Consider the following 24,414-nt stretch of genomic DNA (forward strand, 5'->3'; position numbering starts at 1 on the left):
CACTTCATTTAGGATGTATAATGGTTTGTTGGATGCTAGAACTTTACCCTTTCAGATCTGTGTCTTTACTCTTCAGCTGGAGGCCTCTTGTTGATAGGGTAGTATTTCCCAAAGACATGGGAGCTGAGCTAGAGAGTCATTTCAACAGCCCTTACACTCTCCTCTGACCAGAGACCACATGACATATTAATCAGCTGCTTGAAAGGTATGCCTGGCAGGCATGTTTCCTGCAGCCTGGAAGATGCTGACCTCGTCAGCTTTGAAACATCAAAGGGCTAACAAGAGAACAACAGGCTGAGAAAGACCTCATCACCTGGGTGCTTGTTGACCGCAGCCTTGTAAGGCCCAACACAGCTGAGATGTGTTGTCTGGAGCTCGGAGGAAGTGAAGCTTTTTCTGCTATGAAGACCCGCCTTCAGCCCCCTTTTGGGCACAGGAAGGGGAGGGGGTGAGCCTAAATTGTGGCCCCATGCTTAGTGACTCAGATGTTACTGCTACCGCAAAGGGAAATTCATGTGGGGGTGGACACCTCCAGAGACCTCACTCACCTGTGATTTGGGGGATAATAGCATTACTCATGTGTTCACGTGCCAGGCCTGTCACCCCGGAACATTAGTCAAAGGGCTGTGTTGACAGTGATTTCAACTCTTGAATTATATGAAGGACTTGGCCGCAAGAAGGCGTTGAACCCTGAGGAGGACAACAGGCCTCAGGTACTTCATGTGATTAAAGCTGAGACAAGGGGAGTCCCACGGGTCAATCCTGTAACTGGGGTCTGATATACGCTAGTGATAGGCATTAGCATAGTCTGCACATTATATGATGGTCTTGGTCCTTTTCATTTCCTGATAAGCTGGAATGTCTGACAGAGTAAATTCCAGATGCCCTTGTGGAATTCTCATTATGATCATGTTGCTAAGGAACTGTCTTCTACCTGTAAGCAATTTGGAAATACTATTAATAGTATTAACATAGGGTTTTTGCAGTGTGTGGATTTATTTCTTATTATATTTATAATCACCCCCACCACAACCTTCCCACCCCTAGCTCACCATCTGAGGAGCTGGCATCAGGAAACTCAAGAAAGAAGGAAGGAAGGAAGGAAGGAAGGAAGGAAGGAAGGAAGGAAGGAAGGAAGGAAGGAAGGAAGGAAAGAAGGAAGGAAGGAAGGAAGGAAGGAAGGAAGGAAGGAAGGAAGGAAAGAGGGAAGGAAGAAAGGAGTGCAGAAGGAAGGGAAAGGTTGTCCAGGCTTCACAGGAAGAACTGCATTTGTATTATTCTGTATTGAATTCTCAGGACCTCCACATTGCAGGCATCTAGAGGTTCTAATTAATAGTTGATAAATCTTGAAGGGAGGAAAAAATAGTCACAGAAAGTTCACTGGAGTGACCTGAAATTCCACAGCAATTTAGCCAGGAAGCTGGGAGGAGAATATGCCCTTCCAACTTGCAGGCCAGCTCTCTGCAGGAAGCCAGTCAGCTCTCCCAGGGGAAGCAGTGGCCAGGGCCAACATGGGTCTTGAAGCTCAGGACTGGCTTTAGGACTGTGGCTCAGACAAGATGGGCGGCTCAAAGGTATTGAAGGGCTAGGTAGGGCCCTGAAAATCGGGCCTTTCTGCAGCAATCATCAGGGAGACTCATGGTCCTGGGCTACGGAAGGAGTCTTCTTGGCCCAGAATGGCCAAACAGCCAAACATTAGAGCACCTCCAGGGATGCGTCCCTGGAAAGGGTCTTCCCCCAGCTGGCTCCTGCGGAGTGCAGGCAGGTCTGCGGGTCTCTCCTCTAGGAGGGATCCAGGGAGCTTGAGAGGAAAAGCGACAGTGTGCCCGCCTTCTTCCTTCTCTGTAGGGCTCTGCTCTCTTTCTTCTTTTTTGAGACAGGATCTTTTGCTTTATTGTCCAGGCTGGAGTGCAGTGGCGTGATCACGGCTCACTGCAGCCTCAGCCTCCTGGGCTCAAGCAATCCTCCCACCTCAGCTTCCTGAGTAGCTGAGACCATGCCTGGCTAATTTTTAAGTTTTTTGTAGAGACGAGGCCTCATCGTATTGCCCAGGTTGGTCTTGAACTCCTGGGCTCAAGCAATTCTCCCACCTCAGCCTCCCAAAGCACTGAGATTATAGGCGTGAGCCACTGAGCCTGGCCTGCTCTCTTTCTTAAGGCGAAGGCTTCTGTTATTTTTTGGTCAACTGAGTGCAGAAAGCCTGTTCCCCAGGACAACCCTTGAGTGGGTCAGAATGTCAGCAGGAGGGAAATGATGGCTTTCCAAGAGTGTTCTGTGCTTGGACATACCATCTCTTGTGTCCTGGTCCTGAGAGCCATGAGACGAAGAACATGGGACAGAGGCAGTGACTGAACTGGGCTTGAGTACACCTTTGTTTGCTGGGCCTGTTTTCCTACCAAGAGCCTGTCAGCCGGGTTTTGGAAAGCCAATCTAGGAGAACACAGGAGGTTGCAGGCAGCTCTGACCAGCCTGTCTCTCCCCACCCCTTGTTTCAGACCTCTCCAGAGTCTGATGTCCTTCTGCACAAGTCCTTGTTGTCCAGTCTGTGGCCCAAACACCCACAGGGCATGGTGGAGGCCCGAGACAGCGCTGGTTTTGCTGGGGCCATCAGAAAAGCTTACGAAGCAGGCTCGGCCATTGGCTGGAGGTCACTGGCCCCTGCTGGGCTCATGCAATACTCATGGAACTGGTGTGGGCTCCTGCGGGCTCCCTGTGAGCAATGCCTCACCTATTTGCAGCTTGTCAAAGGACTTGTTCAATATCCTGCGTCCCTTTCTGTTCATTTTTTCTCTCCCCCCGTGCTGTCCTCCTTCCACTCTCCCCGACCACCCCTTCTCTTTTTAAGCTCTTGGCACCAAGTAGCTATGAGGACTCTGAGACCTGGACCATCCCAAGGCTGTAGCTTTCTTTCCTCAAGTCTGGCAGGCTCTGTTGCTGTGAAGAGTCTGAAGGCTTTTTCTTTTCCAGGTAAGCTGGGGAGAGGGTTTGAAGAGCACTGTGAAGTTATGACGGTTTCTTCTTTATTTTCTTTTCCCTCTCTGGGCCTAAGACACCAGATTTTTTTTTTTTTTTTTTTTTAACAGTACATTTTGGCAGGCCCCGTTTTTTTTTCTGACAGAAAAAAATAACAGGCATATTTTGGGCGATTACTCAACTGGGGTCCTTTGTGACAGGATATGCTGCTGCGTGACTAATGGAGCTGGCTTTCTCCTGGCTTCCTTCCCCTTTCAGAGCTCTTGTTTACTGCCCTATACAAAAAAAAAAAAAAAAAAAAAAAAAAAAAAAAAAAAAAAAAATAAGCTACAGATTTTTATTAAAAAAAATAAAGCCTTGTGAGATACTCAAAGGCAATAAATCCTTCAGAGATTCCATTTCCAGGGCTGCAAACTCCCCGCCCTCTCCCCACTTTTTCTTTTCAGTGCTCAAGATTCACGACATGCGAATCTTCTTCCACCCCCACGTCCCCGCTTTCTTCTGAACATATGTCCAGCAGATCGTGGGGGCCAGGGAGGGCGGGGGAAGGGGAGCAGGATGGGAACCATATTTACGGTGCTTAACTCAGCAATTGCTAAAGGAAGAAATAATGACTTCCAGGGGGCTCTGGGCCTTTTTTCCAAGGCCTTTGTGTTTTCATAATCTATGACAATTTTGTGGTGTAAGCAAAAGTTATTACAAAACATGGAACCAGCCTAATGAGGAAGGTTATGTTCTAAACCAGGAGGGACTATCTCTTTGTAGAGGAAATTCAAATTTGGCTGGCTTTGGAATTCAGAATCCCTGGGCTTTCCAGAGAACTTTTGGGAGAGACTCTCTGGAGCTTGGTGTGTCTGACAACTGGAACTGGACTTTCAGTTTTTCTAGAGATCAGATGGTTTGTTATTTCAAAAGGTATATGGCCCATGGATGGGAAAAGTTGACTAGCTAGTTAGGTTTACCGGAGACCGATTGGTGTAGATAGGGCACAAGACTTGTGGCCAGGCGATGGGTTTCAGTCTCAGTTGTAATCTGGAGCAACTCGTTTAATATCTGTAGGTTTCAGTTGCTCTGGTGTTAAAATTGGGATTGTGTCCCCTTCCCTCTAGGCTGCTGACAAAAAAAAGTGAGATGACATAAGCTTAAGGCACGGTGGGAATTCTTTTTTTCAATGTCAATAGTTTGTGGGGTACGAGTGGTTTTTGGTTACATGGAGAAGTTCTTCAGTGGTGATTTCTGGGATTTTGGTGCTCCCATCACCCAAGCAGTGTACATGGTGCCCAAGATGTAGTCTTTTATCCCTCACCCCCCTCCCAATCTGCTCCACTTCCCAGTCCCCAAAGTCCACTGTATCATTCATATGCATGGCATGTATGCATTCTTGACAATTAGAGAAGTATGCAGTGATCCCTTCTAATGCTTCTTCATGCAAAGTGCTGGCTCACACTTTCTACAGAGGAGAGAGGCTGAGAACTACAAAGCCTACTGATGAACAGGAGGGAGGTTATTTATACAGTGGCCCAGGGCACCATATTACATGGGTGTTTGGGAGGCTGGTTTTGCTTCCAAGTTTGCCCACTCCCTGGTCATCTTCCAGGCAGGTCTTAGAATCATAACTTTGATCACATTCCTTCCCTACCCAGGAAACTCTCTTGTCAAAGCCAGACAAAAGGCACCTGCCTGCTCCATCTTGCCTGCCTTTTCTTCTGTAACTAAATCATCTTATGCCCTAACTCTCCATCTTAGCAAAGTGAACACTGGATGCAGTTTAGCCACTTGCCCGACGTTTTCATGGTACGTTGCTTGGAGGCCCTCACTCCTCCTTCACCTTCCTATTCCTCTTCCTCCTCCTCTCTGTTACATCTTGTTCATTTGTCATTTCTTATAAGATCCTACTTCAGCTTCACCCTTCTCTGACTCTCCACTGAGTAGGAACACCTCAAGTAGACACTCCAAACCCTCTGATAAACCCTAGCAACTATCTTTTTTCAGTCTCCACAATTCAAAAATCGAATAATGCCCTAAGTAAAGGCAGTTGACTTGACTTCTCCAGAAGGTAAAGTGAGACCCACCCAGGGAACAAACTGGACAGAGATTACACAGTAAATCCATGACAGACAGAAATAAAAACCCTGCATCCTGATTCTAGTTTGCCTGGAGTTTAAAAAGAGGTTCTTTAGCTTGAATATCCCAGAATAGCCTCTCCCAGGCTGACCCGCTGTGAAGTGATGTGTTGCAAGGGTTGTTTTTTTGCCTTGGCTTAACTCTTAAAAAAACACCCCAAACTCCCAAAATCAGCCTAAAAAAAAGCCATTTCTCACAATGTCATCCAGTTGCCAAGTTTAAACTTAGTATATTACATTATGAACGCCTCCAGGCCTCACTCTCAGCTTACTGCGACGCTCAGGTATCTGAACTGAGTTCAGAAATCACAGTTTATTGAAGGAAACAGATCATTAAGTCACTCCACTGGACTGAAGCTGTTGACGTTGTTTATTTGGAGAAGCTGAGCACTGACTAATGTTCTCTTGATTTACGTGGATCAGGACTAACTGGAGCTATTTAACAAAGGGTGTGGCCATCAGATAGCATGGGACGCATCTGGACTAACGGGAAGAGGAACGGGACAGTGGTGTGCTGAAGCTTGCATTGGCTTGTGAAAGCTGATTGGTAAATTTTCAGGAATTTTGCAAGCTGGTTTTTAAATGCAGCCATTGTTAAAAATTAAATGATACAAATATATAATTAATTATATTTTTAAAAGATAATAAATACTTCCAACAGATCAGATCCTAATTTTTTTAAACTACACTTTACTGTCATCTATGTGCTTGAGTTATGTCTATTACACATATGGCGGGAAGACTATAGCGTGGTATACTTTCTTGTTCATTTGTCATTTCTTATAAGATCCTACTTCAACTTCACCCCTCTCTGACTCTCCACTCTCTTCCCAGTTCCACAGTTAGTAACATCACATTGGTAGCTTGAAATTGGCCGTGGTGACAATATTTACACCACAGAAATTGGCACACTCTATACTCAGGGCTTGATTTATTGTTGTGTTGATTATCTCGACTTAAGGCAGTGATAGAGAAAATGTTAATACGGTACGATTAGATGTAAAAGTGTGCCGTGTCTGTAGCAGTGACGTTGTGAATCATAATATATTGAGGTAATATTTTTCTAGTTTTTGAAAACTACTACCTGATTCAGCAAAAGAGTGGCTCATATGGAAAAAAAGCAGCGAAGTTCTGAAATGCGTCTTCATTGTTTCACTTTTATCTTACTTATTATTGTAGATATAATTATTAACCAACATTCACATCAGATTCGCAATTGGAAAGCCAGCTGTTAAACACTTACCAGCTCACTACTGGAAAGAAGTATATATGGACTACTCCCTTGGGATTCCAGAAGAAAGAACGTTATAGAACACCTACAACTTGGCAATCAGGGGCCTGAGGTACAGCTGAAGTACAGCTGTGGAACAGGAGATGCTAATTCCTGGGAAGAGAGCAACACAGATTTTACAGTCAGCAGCCAGAGGCTACCCTCAGAACAGGAATGTGAAAAATAAACCAGATATGCTAAACTGAAATCTACCACTGGACACCAACAAGGTTAAATGGTAGAAAAGCCATAATCACTTCTAAATTCAAGGGTAGGATTAATACTATATTTTCACAGTACCTGAAAGTTCTGTGGCCTTTCCTAGACACCAGTTCATGTGATTAACAGAACAGAACTGAGGTTGAGGGGAAAGTTAGGTATCAGCATTGGGCCCATTTTACAGATGGGAAACTGAGGCAGTGGAAGGTAAAATAGTTTGCCCAAGGTTACTTTTTCTGCATAAATGGCTACCCTGGGACTAGATGGGGACAGAACTACCACAGACTTGGGGGTCAGACATACTTTGGTTAAAAACTCAACCTTGACATTTATGTAACATTGGTAACGTTACTTTACCTTTTTAAGCCTTGGGTTTTTTGTTTGTTTGTTTGTTTAAACTTACAAAATGGGGATGATAAAGCCTAGATTCCAAGTTTGCAGTGAGGGTTAGTTTAAGATGATGATAGATGCAAAGGACCTGATGATTGGGAAGTCTTTGCACCTCCTATCGTGTACTTATATTACTTACATTTGATTTTGAAATACAATATAAAACTCTTTTGGCTAACGTATTTACTTTTCTAATTATATTTGTTGGGTTTAGGTAAATTACTCTGCATGGCCTTAGGCCAAACCAGTTTGAGGGGGTGGGGGCAGGGGCAGGGAGGAGGGAGAAGGGAAGATGTGAGTCAGAAGAGGAAATCTGGTTATGATCCTGTGAAAGTGGAGGTGGACCTGGAGCATTTGGGCAGGGGAAATAATTAAAATTTTGTAAAGGGCTCCTTCACTCACTGATAATTGGAGATAATCTTTATACACTATCGTGTTCAACAAGGCCATTTCATGCAACAGAAGCTGGAGCTCCAGATGGACTGCCTCTGCCTAGACTTAGGGCTCCACATCACCACCAGCAGAAATGAGAAGGCTTGGAGACCTCTGTGCCCCCACACCCTCACAGCCTCACCAGCACTCTCTGCCTTGGGACAAAACCCATCCCCACGAAAAGCTGAAGCCTCAGGTCATCCCTCAGCTGCCAGGGCAGGGAGGCAGCCACTCCCCTACTTCCCAGAGTGCTCACTCCTCCTTCTGGATGGGCCTTTCTTCTTAGAGCTTGTCAGCACTAGGCAAACTATTAATTCACTAGACTGTAATCTCTGTGAGGGCAGGGGGTTTTATTTCATGTGGGACACAGAACAGTGCTAGAGACACAGAAGGCTCTCAATAAATAGTGGCTCAAAGACGAGTGTAAATGAGTCATCTTCATCTTTTGTTTTCTCTTTCAAATAACAATCCATTCTTTGATCAAGCTCAACAGGTTCAGATTTGGCTCAGGGCTCACAAGGGTAAATCGAGGAGGTAAGGGTGTTGTTGAAGGTTTGAGGGGTGCTTGCAAAAACAGGCATCTCTGAGGATGGGCCATGGACCAGCCGACATGGACTGAATGAGGCAATGGAGCTCAGTGGTTAAGAATGTGGTGGTTCAAATCCAGGCCCCACCATTTATTAGCTATGTAACCTTGGGCAAGTTATTTTTATCTCTCTCAGTCTCATTTTCCTTATCTGTAAAATGTGGATAAAAATATCCACCTCTTAAAGTTGTAGTGCAGGTTAACGAGATAAAGCATGGCGAGTGCTTAGCACGGAGCCTGGCGTGGGAAAAGCAGCCAATATTCATGGCACTGTGGAGGTGGAGGTGGAGGTGGAGGTGGAGCATTTGGGCAGGGGGACGAATACAGCCGGAAGAGCTGGGAAAAAGGCCAGTCTGCAGATGTCCTCTATGTACTCAGATGGCATCTTATCAGCCTGCAATGGGGCCCTGCAAAGAGGCCTACCCAAGGTACTACCCTACAGCAGTAACACCTACCCAAGAGGACCTGGCTGTGGCATGGGGACTGACACCATCATGGCCCTAGCTAGATCCAGAAGCCACTGGAATGATGTCAGTGCCTTACTCTACGGATGGTGTCTTCCCTTGGGCAAAATAACCACAAACACACCTCAACACGTAAGACAGTATATACAGGGCAGGACACCCATGCTGAAGCCATGCCCAAGAATAAAGGACACAAGGATTCACAAGATACCCTGAGTTGAGAACTACAAGGTTTAGAACCAAGGAGGAGCAAAAGGGCAAAAGGGTGAGGTGGTGTAATTTTTCTTCCAGGGAGATAGTTGTGGTTTCATTACAGGAGATGAGTTTTCAGGGGGCATGGAAAGGAGAAGGGCTTGGAAGAGAAGAGACACTACATACTGGAGGGAGCATGTATGAAAATGTTATGCCCACTGTGAAGAGGCTGGGGCCGGAGCAGCAGTGCAATTGCAGGGTGCACAAGGATTCTCTCCCACCTCCAAGCAGAGCCCAAATGCATCCATCACTGGGCAAATGAATACTCTGCCCTGGATACTGATGGGGTCCTCTGAACTTGTTCCCCAGGGTGAGCCTGATTTAGGCTCAAGAAGTCCCCATTCTGCTTGATATTGTAAATGGCATAGGCACCCAAACAGCATGGTATATGGGAAGACAGACCTGGAATAAGGGCTAGAAGGCTTGATTTGAGGTTCCAGAAATCATTTTCCAGCTTTAATTTTGACCTTCAGTTTCCTCATCTGTGACAGGGAGGAGCATAGCGGGCTCCCCTCACAGGCCCCTCGTGATGAACCTCTGGGGTCTTTGCCTGTGGGAGCTCCACGCTTTGTGCTTCCAAGGACCAGTCACTTCAGCAGGCCCCTCAGAGCACAGCTTCTCTGGTTAATCCTGACCTCACGCTGGCCCTGCCTGCAAGTGGAGACACAGACCCTGGCTGCTGGGCGGGGACGCCCGTCATCCAGTCAGTGCAGCTCAGGCACTAAGCGCATGAATGGACGCTTGCAAAACACACTGGGCTCTTTGCTTGAAAGCCACCAGAGCGAGACAAAGGATGCCTTCCCTGGCTGGATTCCTAGCAGGGGGCTCGCCACAACTGCCTCCTCCAGAAAAAAGTCTGTGCAGGTGTAGACATGTACACCTTCCTGAATGTTGGCTCTGCCCCACCTAGTGTGCAGTGCAGATGCAAATTCCACTCTCTTGCAGCTACCTCTTGCAACTGCAGGCATGTCACGTAGCTCTAACTCCCCGGCTTCAGTTTCCAGAGTTACAAAGCAGGAGCCACAGACACTCTAAACTCCCTGCCTTCTAGCAAATCTCCTAAAAGCTATTAAGGATTGTTTCTGATTCTGTGGGACCTCTGTGGATCAGCTTGCATTCCCAAACCAAATGCAGCCACTTGCCTTGGTCTAGCTTGTTTGGTGTCCCCAACTATGGCTTACTATGAGGGTCTACAGCCAGCTTGCTGTGGTGGGGTTCTACCTTCCATGTACCAGCTAAGTGACCCAGGACAAGTCAGTTTAACCTCTCTGTGCCTAGGTTTCCTCATCTCTAAAGTGGGATCATAGTTGCACTTACCTCATAGGCTGTAACATATGCCGTATGAACTCATGCTTTTGAGTCGAGTTAATTATATGAGTTAACACAAGTGTATGAGCTCATACTATACACGTAAAATGCTTAAACCAGTGCCTGCACATAGTAAAAATCATTATAAGTGAAACAATAGTAATAATGATAGTAGGTATTATTATTCATTTTCCACCCCAATTATCATTCTAGTTCCATTTTTCTGACTTTCTCACCACAGTCTTAAGGCCTGGTCCTGTCTGCCCTAGGTTGACTACTACCATGAGCACTCCAAGACTCAGAAGCAGGGGATGGAAGAGAGGCTGAATGAAGCAGGTGGAAACAGAGGGTTGAGAAGAGGATGTGGCTGGGCTGGAGGAGCAGGGAGAAGATAAAGACCATTAGAAATAGGATGAGAGAACAATGCCCGGGCTAACCCTCTTGGAGCTCTGAAGGCCCAAGGCAAAGGCACAGTGTCTGTGGAATTGTCCCCAACTCTGGAGTCCCCCAGGATCTACCTTAATCTGACGTGTATAATGTGTGTATCACACTGGAATAGAATGAATTAAACTTGAAAGAGAGTTTATTCCTCAAGGCAGGTGGGAACTCCATCGAATGGAATTGAACAGCATTAGAAAGTGAGGGTATTGGCTATATTTCTTCTCCTTTGGCTTCGAATGGAAGGTTGAGAAGAACTCTAGCCTCTTCAACCCCAGGCCTTCTCTTAGCACTCTGCGTTACTGTACTGGGGGCCGTAAAGGAATCAGGCATATCCTAGATGCCTAAGCAAGCTGTGAGAATAAGAGGGCTGTCTCACGCCCATTTGCCTGGACACTGAGTCACTTCCCTCTGTCATTCCTAAACCATCCTGTGGTACCATGTTGGATCTGTGCCACAGAAGTTCAGGAGACTTGGATTCTCCTCAAACTATGTCTCAGAAAAGCAGGGCCCTAACCCAGATTGTTTTAGACCCCTCCCCAATTCCCTCTGTTTGTTACTGACACACTAGTCCCTGAGATATGATCCCAAGAAAGGGAGGCAGGAAAGGCCATGCTTGTCTGCCTGCTACGTTTGTCCTCTCTCTCCTCTGCTTCTCCTCCTGGCTGGGCAGAGCTGTCTACTTTCCCTTCCTGTCTGAGGGGAAATTTTATTAGGCTATCGACTGTCTTTTCTGAACTATGGCTTATGGTAAAGTCCCATTATCAGACCACCTGACTTGGCACTTTAAAGGAAGATTTTAAAATTTAGAAATCTTTCCACAAAGCCTCTAGCAACTCAAGAGAGTTAGCATGGACCCCCAAGGCTGAGCAGTGGCTCATCATCCAGGTAGTGTCGCCTTCCACAGGGAGAAGTGGGTCTGCGGCTGGGAAACCATAGCATGGGATGCCCTACAAGGGAAAGAGGGAACAGTGGTTTAAGATGCTCATTGGTGATACCCCTGGCCTACTTATGGAACATATACCCCATTACACACATACTCCTGTGTAATGGGGCTTCCCATTTTATACTTAGGGGTGTATATTTAAATAAGTGAGGGGGGCATACAGCAAATGAAAGTACTCATTTCTGAATGCTGAGAATATGCATGATTTTCACTTTTTCTTTTGCTCATACACATTTTCTGACTTTCTACAACTAGTATGTTACCTTAGGATAGAAATTAAAAAATAAAATTCATAACATTATGTTATGTAAAATTTTAATTAAAATATACAAATATATATTCATTAAGTATATCTAAAAAGACTTCTATATGCCTTTTCATTTATATATGATATGATACATAATGTAACATATAATATGTATGATACATTAGAATACAGGTGACTGACTATTCATAGAAAAATTCTGAAGGAACACAATAAAATATCAGGTCTTCTAGTTGTGTTTTTCTGTATTTATTTTTGTAATTAGGAGGAAAAAAGTGTGTATATGTATGTACATATGTAAATGTGTGCATATATGTGTATATAGCATGTGTATGCATGTGCACACATGTGTACATGTACATATGTATGTGTGTATGTCTATGTGCATGTACAGTACATGTGCATATGTATATGTGCGTGTACCGTATCATGTATAAGTGTGTATAGTATGTGTATGCATGTATATATATGTATGTGTGCATATACCTGTGTACAGTATGTGTATGTTTGTATATTGGTGTGGGGAAGTATATATGTGTGCACACAGTATGTGTACATGTACATATGTGTGTGGATGTATATATATGTGTGTACAGCATGTGTATGTGTGTGCATGTATAGATGTGTGTTACAGTATGTGTGTGCACATATATTATGTGTGAATACAGTACGTGTGTGTATGTGTGTGCATGTATATATGTGTGCATACAATATATGTATATGTGCATGTATGTGTGTACATGTATATATGTGTGTATGTGTGTGTACAGTATGTGTATGTGTGTGCATGTATACATGTGTGTGCATGTATACATATGTGTGTTCACAGTATGTGCACGTGTGTATGTGTGTGCATGTACATATGTGTAAGTACAGTATGTGTATGTGTGCATGTGTGTGCACATATATATTTGTGTGTACTGTGTGTATGTGTGTGCGTGTATATGTATGGGTACAATATGTGTGTGTATGTGTGTGCATGTATATATGTGTGTACATGCATGTCTTACGTGTATGTGTTTTACTATTTATGCTTCCTTTGGTGAAGACAAACACTTCCAAGTTATTTTCAGATCATTATTCTTGTTTGTTTTCCTGGTACAGATTAGCTATCTGCTTTTCTCAGCATGAAAACAGGTACAACTTTTTTCCTGTGTTGATAACTTCTAAATGTTGGACTTGGGCCTAAAGTGACTACAGGATTTTGTGCATGTTTAAGTTTGACCAGGTCTGGCTAGTGCATGAAACCAGTCAGCACGGTTGAATGAATGATGGATGAACATCTAGAGTTGTTTACAAACAGCAAAAAACGCACCTAGTAGAGAATGTTCTGGACTTAATTCCCATGCACGAGGTACTGTGTTCTGTGGTTGCTGCCTGTCTTCAGGGGATGTACTGCAGACTAATCGGGAGCACGATTCACAGGGCAAAGCAAGAGAAAGGTAATGTCTGTAACACCCTCCGAAGGGACACCGTGAAGCTGCATCCTGGATGTCCAGGTCCCGGGGGAGATGAGCGCGATGATCTCATGGTTATTTTCCATCTCTGATGATCAATGGGATTTCCCTGATGCTTGTGTACTGTTTGCAATTTGTTCTTTGGCTAGCACTTTCTAGGTTGCTTTGAAGACAAACACTGATTTCCCCATTTTATTCTGGGCTATATAAATAGCAACGTTTTAGGTTCCCACCCTTTGTTTATAGATTTGCCTCAGGAATTGTTATCCAATATAAAAATGGACCTAAGAGAAAGAAAGTTCTTAAATAGGTGGACCTAGACAATCCAGAACCTCTGGCCAAAATAGGTTCATCTATAAATAAGGCCTCACTCTTCCAACCCCCAGCCCCTTTGCCATTGGAGTTCTCTGACGGCAGAAAGGCCCTTGTCTCTGCCTAGAATTTTGAAATTCTCTGATGGAAGTTTTGGTGCAATGGCAAATGTCATTTTAAGGCCTCAGAATGTTTTCCACTCATTACAAATCACCCTTCCATGAAGCAGTTCTTAAATCCTTCCCTAGCACTAGTAAGGATTGAGAAACAATAGAGGTTTCATGCTTTTGTCCAAATTGCATGGAAAGTTCCAGGGGTTACAGGAGGGAAGGATGGGGAGGAGAACAAAAACAGAACGTCTGGGTCTCAGGATATCCAGCTTAAAATATTAGCCTCTGGGACTCACAGCTTCAAACATGTCACTGAGTCTATAAATACCATTCTCATCACCTGGAGTTGTAAAGCGAACATTGTTTAGCTTCTCTGGCTTTGCATTTACAGTCTTGTTTGCCTGCTGGACACTGTCCACCCAACACCACCTTCCATGGGTCTCTGTGGGATTCTAGGACTATCAGGGGACTGTCTGGAAAGGAAAACCCATTATACCACTGACCCCAAGAAGGGAGCACCTGGAACCACTCTCGCAGTTTTTGCTGAACATTTCCATAGTTCTTCCTGGTTATGCATCTTTTTGATCACTTACATTTTTTTTTATTTTGGATAACCAATCAAAGCCATCAGTATTTCCTAAGGCCCTACAGTGTTCAGAGCACTGTGGAGGCATCCTTGGGGCATATAATGAGTTCCGAGACAAGGTTAGGGGACACACAGATTCATTAAAGCCAACACATCTGAAACAGAACATATAAGGTGGTTTTCAATAATTAAACTGTCTATGGTAGGCAAAAAATGCAGTGAGCACAGGAGAGGGAATGCCAACTCCAGGCTCCCCAGAGGTTTGTCGGGGTGGGGTGTTGGGGGAGAGAGCAGAGTTGAAGCTGGACCACTAAGAAGATGGGCACAGTCTAGACAGATATTTCAACAAAGGGAATGGAATAAGCAAGGACAAAGAGCAGGGATGGAGGAGGATACGGGGTGGGTTTGTATATCTGGCCAAGGTGAATTCACATTGGGGGAGGCCATGGTAGAGCAGACTTGAGAGGTGGTAGGATAGGGTTACTTTATGGAGGGCTTTGAAAGCTTCTTTTTCACTGTAAGTTCCTGTGCAATATTTTCCAAAAAAAAGACATTGCCAGCAATGGCTTGTCCAAAAATCTGACACTTGCCTTGGACTTCCTTCTCCTATCTCCTTTCTCAACTGGCCCACCTAGTGTAAGTCTCAAAACACACGGACCAACCCAGGATGGATGGTTTGCCCAGTTATCATGGGTGCCCTTTGGACAGTTCAAACTGGCTTTCCCTTGGCAGGCAGTTTCATTTTGCCAACAGAGCTGGACTGGAAAGAGACTAGATCAACCGTTTGGGCTATATCTCCCCAGGCTACCATCTTGGGAGGGAGGCAACAGCAGACACCAGGAGCTGGCTGGCATCAAGGTGCAATCTGGTAGTCACAGAAGAGATTCTTATCCTTGCAGGGTCTGTGAGCCCACAAACAGCTGCTTGGCTTGGCTTGCCTTGGCTAGTAGCATTTCCAGCAGAGATGAGCAGGAGATGGATGGGTGATTGAGAGCTGGCAGTGATAAGAAAGAAACGGTCTTCAGTACTGAAATGAGATATTTGTGTCTCTATCTTCAAATGCACAAGTTCTGGCCTTCGACCACTTTGCTGGCAAACTTAAGTTTTTCCATTGTTGCCTGAAGCGCTCCAGTGGAAGACGAGGGTGGATGGACCTGCCAGGGCTGCTCTCCACGTGAGAGGAGGATTTAAAGTAGCAAGTGGCCAGGAGGGCAAGGGCTGTGCAATGAGACAGAGGATGTGAGGGGTCAGGATGTGAGAGGAAAAGCCATTGCTCGGCATGGCTGGGGACTGGGGGCTCCCAGGGATGGGAACTGTGGCAGCAGTTCTGGGCTTTTTCCACATCTGTCACCCTGGCCTAGTGCCGTCTCCTCTCCATGAGACCAAGAAGCAAATGTAAGGGAGGAAGGACTTTTCAACAGAAATGCCCATAAAGAAAGACAGTCCCACCAACTGAGCTGCAGTGGGGGTAGAGGTGGGGGTGGGGGGAGTGGGGGCACTTGCCACTCTTCCCTGACTCCTAACCATGACTTTCTCACTCAAAAACTGCCCATCTGTCCACTGCTCCGCCAAACCCTGGAGCCCCATGCTGATTTCCTTTGGAAGAACCCCAGCTCCCAGGGCGACCTCAGCAACAGCAGGGCCCACGGATGGTTCCAATCCCAAACTTCCCGTCACAAGAAGGGTCGGCCTGGTCTATGGAAGTTACAATAACATAGTGGCCGTTTATGAGCAAGAGCCCTCAATAAAGTCATCGGGACGGTTCTCTCGGCAGCGTGTCTAATCTTCTCTGGCTGCCATTCTGGGCGCTTGGCTCCTGATCTATTTTGGTCTCTCTCTTCTTTGACTCATTCTGGTACTTCCGTGCCATAAATCTGAGCCCCCCCACCAGGGCCTGGTCCCACCAGCAGGCAGACAATTCAGAATTAGCTGCAGTCATGGTTGTCCAAACTGACAGGCAGGGAAACTGAGGCACAGCAGGTCGCAGGTCCTTGTCTCATCTCCCACAGTGACCCGGCAGTACAGCTGCCAGCAAGGCCCAGGGTTCTGGCTGGGACTTCAGCTCTGGAGTTGTTACAGAAGGCCAGGGGCCATGTGAAATGTTACAAAGCTCTTACTGGGCCCCACATGGTTACAAATCCCAGGGCTCTGCTACAAATGGGATTGTGATGGGAATGCAGTGGGGGTGGGGAGTGTGTGTGTGTGTGTGTGTGTGTGTAAGTGGCGGGTTTGCTAGTGTGTTTGAAAGCCTTCCATGCCTGGAATTTGACAAGCATGGAATAAAGATCAGAAAACCCAAAATAATGGGGGCGAGAGAACAAAAAGTCTTCCCAAAGCCATGGTTCAAGCTGTGGGCAAATGTCTTCCTGTTTCTCATCCAAAAGTCCCTGCCCCTAGGCCCAAGGGGCTGGCTGGGCTGGTTTGGCCAGTCCAAGGCCATTCTGCAGCCTCAGGCCTCTCTAGATGCGGCCTACGTGCTCTGGAGAGGGAAGCAGGGGAGGCAGGGAGGCAGTCAGGGCTTTAGACACTTTCTAGGTGCCTCAGGGGGCCTACATATTTCCTATGTAAAGTTCAGTCTGTTTGCAATTAGACTTCTCTTCTTTGCTTATTTCCGGAGAGATTATAAATAGTGAAATCAGCTTAATTTGGCTCTCTCTGAGATCAACAGGCCACTGTTTCCAACAGTCTGAAAACACCAAGCAGTCCCACCCACATTCACGGGTCATGCCACGTGGCAGGCCAGTAGGCTCTCCATGATGAAAGAACTTTAAGTTGCATGAGTTTTCAACAGATAAGACTCTTTCTGAACTCTAGCAAAGATATCTTCTTTTCAACTTCAACTAAAATAGAAAGAATCCAGCACTGTTTAGGTCTTAAAATCCTCTTTCTTTCCATAATGAGCTCAAAGCTGTAAAAGGTCTTTCGGGAAAACCCATCTTGGTTCAATTACTTTACCAGTTTTAGCCTTTTCTTGGGGATTTGGGCACAGAGAAGATCCTGAGCTGCTTCAGACATGCAGATGCTGCCCCTGACCTACCTTCAGCACAGCAGGTGTCTGAGGTCATTTCACCAGAGACTGGGAGAGATGTCACTGGTCAGCATGCCTGGGCGTGCAGGAGAACAGCCTGCCATCTGTGAGATGACTTGGGGGGCAGAGGGGAGCCATGAATCATAATCCCTTTATGCTCTACCTTAGTCAGAATGGGAATGGCTACCGCTGTAGTGACAAATAGATCCCCACGTCTCAATGGTTATGCCACCTGAAATGTGGCTTCAAGATTGCTGTCATCAGGGACAGAGCTGGAGGGCAGCTGCGATGCTTTTAAGGGTTAGCCTTGAAAGTGGCTGACATGACTCTGTCCACATCCCTTTGGCCAGGATCTAGTCATATGGCCTCCACCTAACTGTAGGGGAGGCCCGGAAGTGGAGCGGAACATGTGGTTTTCGATGAGCAGGTATCATCCGGGGCTTTGACCTGGCGTCATCAGCCACAGGCCCTGAAGCCTAATGAAGGTCCTCAGACAAAACGCTCATGAGGCTGTGGACAGAGTGGTGCTGAGGACAGGACTTGCTGATTTGCCAGCCCACCATCCCCTCCTGGCACAGATGCCACCAGGAATGTGGCTGCTTCGAGGAAGTATCCTGGAGGGTGACCCCAGGCTTGATGTCAAGATGGAGCCTTTAGCAGGTAACTGGGGAGAAGAAAAATGAGTACCTGGGTTATTCATGGAAGCAGATCTCTCCCAGACCCTCAGCAGGCAGGGGTGAGGCCCTTTCGTGGACAGCACAAGGATTGGTAATCACTTGTTTCCCAGCAGACCCAGGCCAGGGAAATGCTTCTTTACATCTGCCTCAGATGAGGATCTCCCACAGGCCTCACAATGGGGAAAATGCTTTCTCCTGCTGGAGTTACCTTACTTAAGGCTGGTCTGCCTTCAGTTAGGACTGTGGATACATTCCCAGCTTTTGGGGGTCCATGGGCCAGGGTGTAAGTGTTTTTCTGGCATGGTAGCTGGGAGGAGAATTCCGCAAACAGTGAAAAGTAAACCAAAGGAGATTTACTAAATAAGAGCTGACTTACATGCTTTAACCACAACAGAAATAGTAAAGCATTCTGTCCAGACTGAATTGAGCAATCATCATTAATTTTCTTCCATCTGGGAACTAACAGAGCTTTGTCAAGGGTTCATTATTTGCAGTGTCTACCTTTGTATTGGCCTGGGAATCCAAAGCTGAACCCTCACTAGTATACGGAGGAGCATGGGGGAATATTGGCTCGAACTGGATGTAATGGTTAATTTTATATGTCAACTTAACTAGGCTATGGTGCCCAGCTACTTGGTCAAATACTAGTCTAGATGTTTCTGTGAAGGTATTTTTTAGATATGATTTACAATCAAGTCAACATTTACAATCAGCTGACTTTCAGTGAAGCAGAGAAACTGCCAAAATAGGTGTGGACTTCATTAATCAGTTGAAGACCTTAAGAGCAAAGGCTGGGCCGGGCACGGTGGCTCAAGCCTGTAATCCCAGCACTTTGGGAGGCCGAGACGGGCGGATCACGAGGTCAGGAGATCGAGACCATCCTGGCTAATATGGTGAAACCCCGTCTCTACTAAAAAATACAAAAAAACTAGCCGGGCGAGGTGGTGGGCGCCTGTGGTCCCAGCTATTCGGGAGGCTGAGGCAGGAGAATGGCGTAAACCCGGGAGGCGGAGCTTGCAGTGAGCTGAGATCCGGCCACTGCACTCCAGCCTGGGCGACAAAGCGAGACTCCGTCTCAAAAAAAAAAAAAAAAAAAAAAAAAAAAAGAGCAAAGGCTGAGGTTTCCTGAAGAAGATGGAATTCTGCCTCCAGACTGCAACAGAAATTCTGCCTCAGTTTCAGAAATTCTGCCTGAATTTCCAGCCTTTGGACTCAAGGCTGAAGCATCAACTCTTACTTGCTCTCCAGTCCACCTGACTTCCTGCAAAATTTCAGATTTGCTGCCTCCTTCCACCCCCATCACATGCGTCAATTCCCTTAAACCCATCTATCTCATCTATAGCTACATCTCTCTAGATTCATCTACCTTAGTCAGAATGGGAAAGGTTACGCTGCTGCGGCAAATAAACCCCTGCATCTTGGTGGTTATGCCATCTGAAACACGTGACTTCAAGATTGCTGTCATCATGGAAGAGAGAGCTGGAAGGTTGCTGAGTTGCTTTAAAAGGCCAACCCTGAAAGAGGCAGACATCACTTTTGTCCACATCTACATATGTATCTAATCTATCTATATATAGAGAGATCCTATTGGTTCTATTTCTCTGGAGAACTTTTATAATACAATGGGGGAAAAGCAGATTAAATTAGAGAAAGTAATTTGATGACGAGTAAATATTTTTATTATTTCATAGGAAAAGGGAGTAAATAATAGGGAAACAGAAATTGTGATGATATAAATAAGGGAGTTTCACTATAGCAGTAATACTTATTACTATGTTAAGCATATCAAGTGAGGTGTAACAAAAACTAAACTCAATAGAAATGGTCTGGTTGTTTAATAATTTCATTTCCAAAGATGTGATGTTTGCTGATGGAATTTCCTGCCTGGGGTTCACCCTCTTCTTGTCTGAGGACCTCCTGGTACTGCTCTCCTCACATTTAAGATGTGATATGCCTCTGTCTGTGTCCCTGAGCAATAGACTGTGCTTGCAAAGTACAGATCTATTGCTGGCCCTGTCTCCTTTCTCTTAGTTCCATTTACACTTTTGAATGTATTTTTAAACAACAGCTGTAATCTAGGGATCTTTGGTTGCCAGGGACAGAAAATCATCTCAAACTGCTTTAGCAAAGGGGAAATCCAATGGCCCATGCAACAAAAAGATCCAGAATTAGGGCCAGCATCAGATATAAATTGATTCAGGGATAAAATAATGTGTTATCAGGACTTGGTTACTCTCCATCTCTCAGCTCTACTCTCTGCTATGCTGGCTTCAGAGTCAGGTTTCATGTGACAGAAAAATCTCTCAGCTCTACTCTCTGCTATGCTGGCTTCAGAGTTAGGTTTCATGTGACAGAAAAATGACAGCAATTCCAGCTCTATATCTCTCAGATTTCAGATTCAAGGGGGAAAGAGTGAGTCCTCTTCCCAGAAGTCCTAAGGAAGACCTTAAGGTATCTCATTGGCTCTGATTGATCAGACGTCCATTCCTAAACCAATCACTATGCCCAAGAGAATCTAATGCTCTGATTGGCTTAGGCCTGGGTCCTATGCTTCACCCTGAGTTGGGGGCAAAGTTGGCTGCACTGAAATCTCATGGACTGAGAGCAGGGCATAGTGTGGGATTCCCCAAGATGAAACAGGGGCATGAGTACCAGAAGAGAGTGGATGGATGCTGATGGAGTAAGGTCACTTAAATAAGAAAGCTTAAACATTCATAATCTATCCATTTGTGGAAAAGCACCTCTAGGGGCAGTACCAATGTGAAGTTTTCATCATTCTTTTGGCTGCCTCAGGATCCCTTTCCATATGTGTTTGGTATAATCACCACTGCCAGGGCCATACAGTCCTATTAGTAAAGCATTCTTCCCTTGAGTTCTTCTCCCGATACCAGCTCTAATACCAGTGTCTTCCCTCCAGAGCCTAATTACAGACACAGTTTGGGATGGGTTGGGGGAAGTATATTTCTGACAAAGCGATGTTTCCACTTCACACATATGACTAATAGGGAACTTGGCCAGGAATAACTTTTTATACAGTTTTGGAAACCCTGGCCTAGACCATAAATCATGGGATGAAGCTTGATCCCTGTCTTTTAAGTTAAAACTCAATATCCTGCCTGAAGGGCAGAGCCACAGAGGATCCTGAGATAGAGTACCCAATAGCGTCATCCCACTGGGATAGCCCCCAGGCCTGTGAGGAGGTCACCTTCCCATGGCATTGCCCTCTGGGGCAAGGCAGAAAGCCTGAGCTTGGCCCCTTACTCCATTCTCCTTGCTGCCTTGCCAACAAAAGCCTTAAAAGTCATGGAAACATCTCTGGTTTTCTAACTCAAGAGATTCCAGCAACAGAGGTCAAAGAGTCACATGGGAGTATGTGGAAGGGCAGATATATCTGGGCAGGAAGATGCTTATCCTTGGTGCATTATGTGAGTAGGGGGAAAAAGGGGCTGAAAGGACGGAAACAACATGGCAGGGCTTAGGGCTCTCAGGAGAGAGAAATAGGAGTGGGGGACACTGGGAGAAGAGGCTGAGAAGAGGAGTTTGTCTCGCTGGTTGAGAATCCGGGCATTTTTGTCATGGATTTCCATTAGGAGTCACATCCAGAAAACTGCCAAGCTTCTGGCCCAGGAGATGGAGTATAAGAGGGCACAAGATGGCCCAGAGGATGAGTGGACACATTGATAGTTGAGTGGTAAAGGCTCAGGAGTAAGGGTTGGCGTTGGAGCAGCAAATAAGCACATATGAACCCAATGTGATCAAACGCTAGCATGACAGAGCAGGTGGGAGATTCACTGGCAGCAAATAGATATCCCGGAGTGATGAAGGAGGGAACTGTGCTCTCTTTTCCAACATGGAGAGCTGTATTCCTCCATCTTGGCAGAACTTCCAGCTTTCACAGGGCCCAGATCTTTGGGGAACCTTGTTTTGCCCTATATCAGCTAAAAATAGTCGGGTGAAATGCGACTGACCAGAGAACCTTTAACCTCTTTCAGATTTAGCTTTTGGACAAAGTTAAGAGACTCTCTTCTGAGCCTTATTTTGGTAAGAACATCATTGCAGGCGGGGGTGGATGTGGTGGGGAGAAACTCTGTAAGGGCAGGCTAAAAGGTGCCACATTTTCTTAGTTTAAATCAGTAGGAATCATCCTTGGTGGTTGGGGGACTTTAAGATTGTGTAGAAAAGAGATAGGGGAAAAGTGTCAGAAAGAATGTAACTACAACCTCCTAGAGTAGTCTTTGCTAAAAAATTATCTTGAAAATAAGTGATAGAATTGACTGCCTCTCTAGCTAATAAAATAACAGCAACAACAATGCTTAGTTTTTCTTACTCCTGTAGGGTTTAGGCACATTACCTGAGGTCCAAATTCCCTGGTGGCCATAAACAGGAAAACCTTAAAGCTTATTGCTAGTGTATTCTAGCACCAAAGCAATACCTTCAATAGTTAGAGTCTGTCTTAATAATAATCTAGAATAACACATTTATCAAGTGCTTATAATGCACCTGATGCCAACTTTAATGTTTCACAAATATAATCTCATAAAATCCTGACAATGAACTTGTGAGAAGGGACTACTGTTCCCATTTTACAGAGGAGAAAGCAGAGGCTCAGAGAAGTTCAATAACTATAGCTGGAAAGCAGTGGAAATCAAATTCAATCCTGGTCACTTAGACCACAAATTGTGTGCCTTTAACTCTTATGCCATTCTCATCAACACCTACACTCCCTCCCACATCTAGCACTGTTAGGCCTAAGTCTTTAGGAAATGACTCAAAATATGAATGTATTGGTCAGCATTCTGGCAGGAGACAGAAGGCACACTCAAATGGGGTAATTGAGCAGAATTTAGAAATGTGACTACTTACAAGTTACAGGTAAAGCTAAAGGAAGCTAACAAGGCAAGGTGAAGCCCTCCGGGGCTAGCAGGGGTGGGGAGCCTGAAGGGTAAAGGGAGAGAAGTGAAAGAGAAAGTATCTGGAGGAGACAGCCACCCATCAGGGGCTATGGCCTTAGGCAGAGGGGCAATGGAGAGACACAGCCAAGCAAGGACCCATTACAGTAGAATCAGGAGGATAAATAAATATCCTGACCTTGTCCCACCCTTCTCTCTCTCTCTCTCTCTCTCTTTCATTCTTTCTCTGTCTCTCTCTATCTCTCTGTTTTTGAGATGGAGTCTCTCTCTGTCATCCAGGCTGGAGCACAGTGGCTTGATCTTAACTCACTGCAACCTCAACCCCGCTGGGTTCAAGCAACTCTCCTGCCTCAGCCTCCCAAGTAGCTGGGATTACAGGTGCGCACCACCATGCCTAGCTATTTTTTTTGTATTTTTAGTAGAGTTTCACTATGTTGGCCAGGCTGGTCTCAAACTCCTGACCTCAGGTGATCCACCCACCTTGGCCTCCCAAAGTACTGGGATTACAGGTGTGAGCCACTGTGCCCGGCTCCACCCTCCTGTCTCTTGCTGGTGCCTCCCACTGGCAGAACCCAACTGAAGCCAGAGGGCAAGTGTGCCCAGTAATGCAGTCCACAAGGCCAGCCTCCTGGGGCACAGAGCAGTGGGGGGGGGGGGAGGATGGGGTGGCTGTGGAGGGGCAAATGGAGATGCCCAGCATAATGAGTTAACACGTCCAGCTGTCTGAAGGCTTCTGCTTTGGACTCAGGGTTAATTTCTTTCATCTACAAGGAAAGGGATGGCTTATGAATGCTTAGGAAAGAAAGTGATGCTCGTTAGGAATCAGCATGGATTCACCAAGAAAAAAGATGACCTACTCATTGTACTTTTTTGGAGGAAGGAGACGGGATTCCTAAGTTGGTAGTGCATGGCATTGTGGTAGGCAGCAGAGCAGACACCTCATGGCTCTCTTGAAAACAAGGAGGGCTGGAGACAGTGTCACTGGGACAGCTGGGGATGTGCTGAGTGACTGGCCCTAAAGCTGCTAACAAACAGATGGACGTCAGCCTGATGGGTGGTTCCATCCGTGTCCCAGAATCTCCCATGGCCCTTCCATTTCAACAGTTCTATTAGAGACTAGGAATAACTCTCAGAGGCAGCTCACATCTTGGATAACAGAATTAGAATCTCCTAAGATCCCAACAGTTTGGATTCATGGTGGCTGAATGTAACAAGATGAAATATAATAGGATTAATGTACATCTGGAACCTGGGGCTAAACAAATGGAATTTTAGCCTGGGATGGGGCAGATGTGAAAGACTCAGGTGTGTGTTGACTGTAAAGTTGACATGAGTCAACCTCAACAATTACCAAGAAAATTGGTGTCATCTTAGGTAACATTAACTGAAGAAGAGTGTTGAGGATGAGGGAGGTATTTCTCCTGCTGGCCTCTTTACTGGTCTGTCCCACTTGGAATGCCACTGCACTGCTTTTAAAGGAGAAGCAAAATGCAATGGATTGCATTTGCTGACAACCATGGGAGGGGGGAGGGGACTGAGAGTGTGTCACACGAGAATGTGTGAAGGAAAAGTAGAAGAGATAAATAAGAGAGCTGGCAAATAAAAGACAGGTCCTCAAGTGTCTGGAAGGTAGTCATGTTGAAGAGCATTGTTGGTGGAGGAAAGAAA

General features: G+C 45.7%; 1 long non-coding RNA gene across 2 annotated transcripts; it reads left to right on the forward strand.

Annotated features, from left to right (window-relative positions):
- Nucleotides 1–538: 538 nt before the first annotated feature.
- On the forward strand, nt 539–7,154 carry LOC126958674 (uncharacterized). Of its 2 annotated transcripts, none has more exons than XR_007727264.1 (3): nt 539–713; nt 2,846–2,967; nt 6,276–7,154. It is a non-coding gene; the product is annotated as an uncharacterized LOC126958674 (long non-coding RNA). The 2 variants fall into 2 exon arrangements; XR_007727263.1 differs by lacking the exon at nt 539–713 and adding an exon at nt 850–1,574.
- The last annotated feature ends 17,260 nt before the right edge of the window (nt 7,155–24,414 follow it).

Source organism: Macaca thibetana, chromosome 7 (assembly GCF_024542745.1).
Source record: "Macaca thibetana thibetana isolate TM-01 chromosome 7, ASM2454274v1, whole genome shotgun sequence".
NCBI lineage: Eukaryota > Metazoa > Chordata > Mammalia > Primates > Cercopithecidae > Macaca > Macaca thibetana.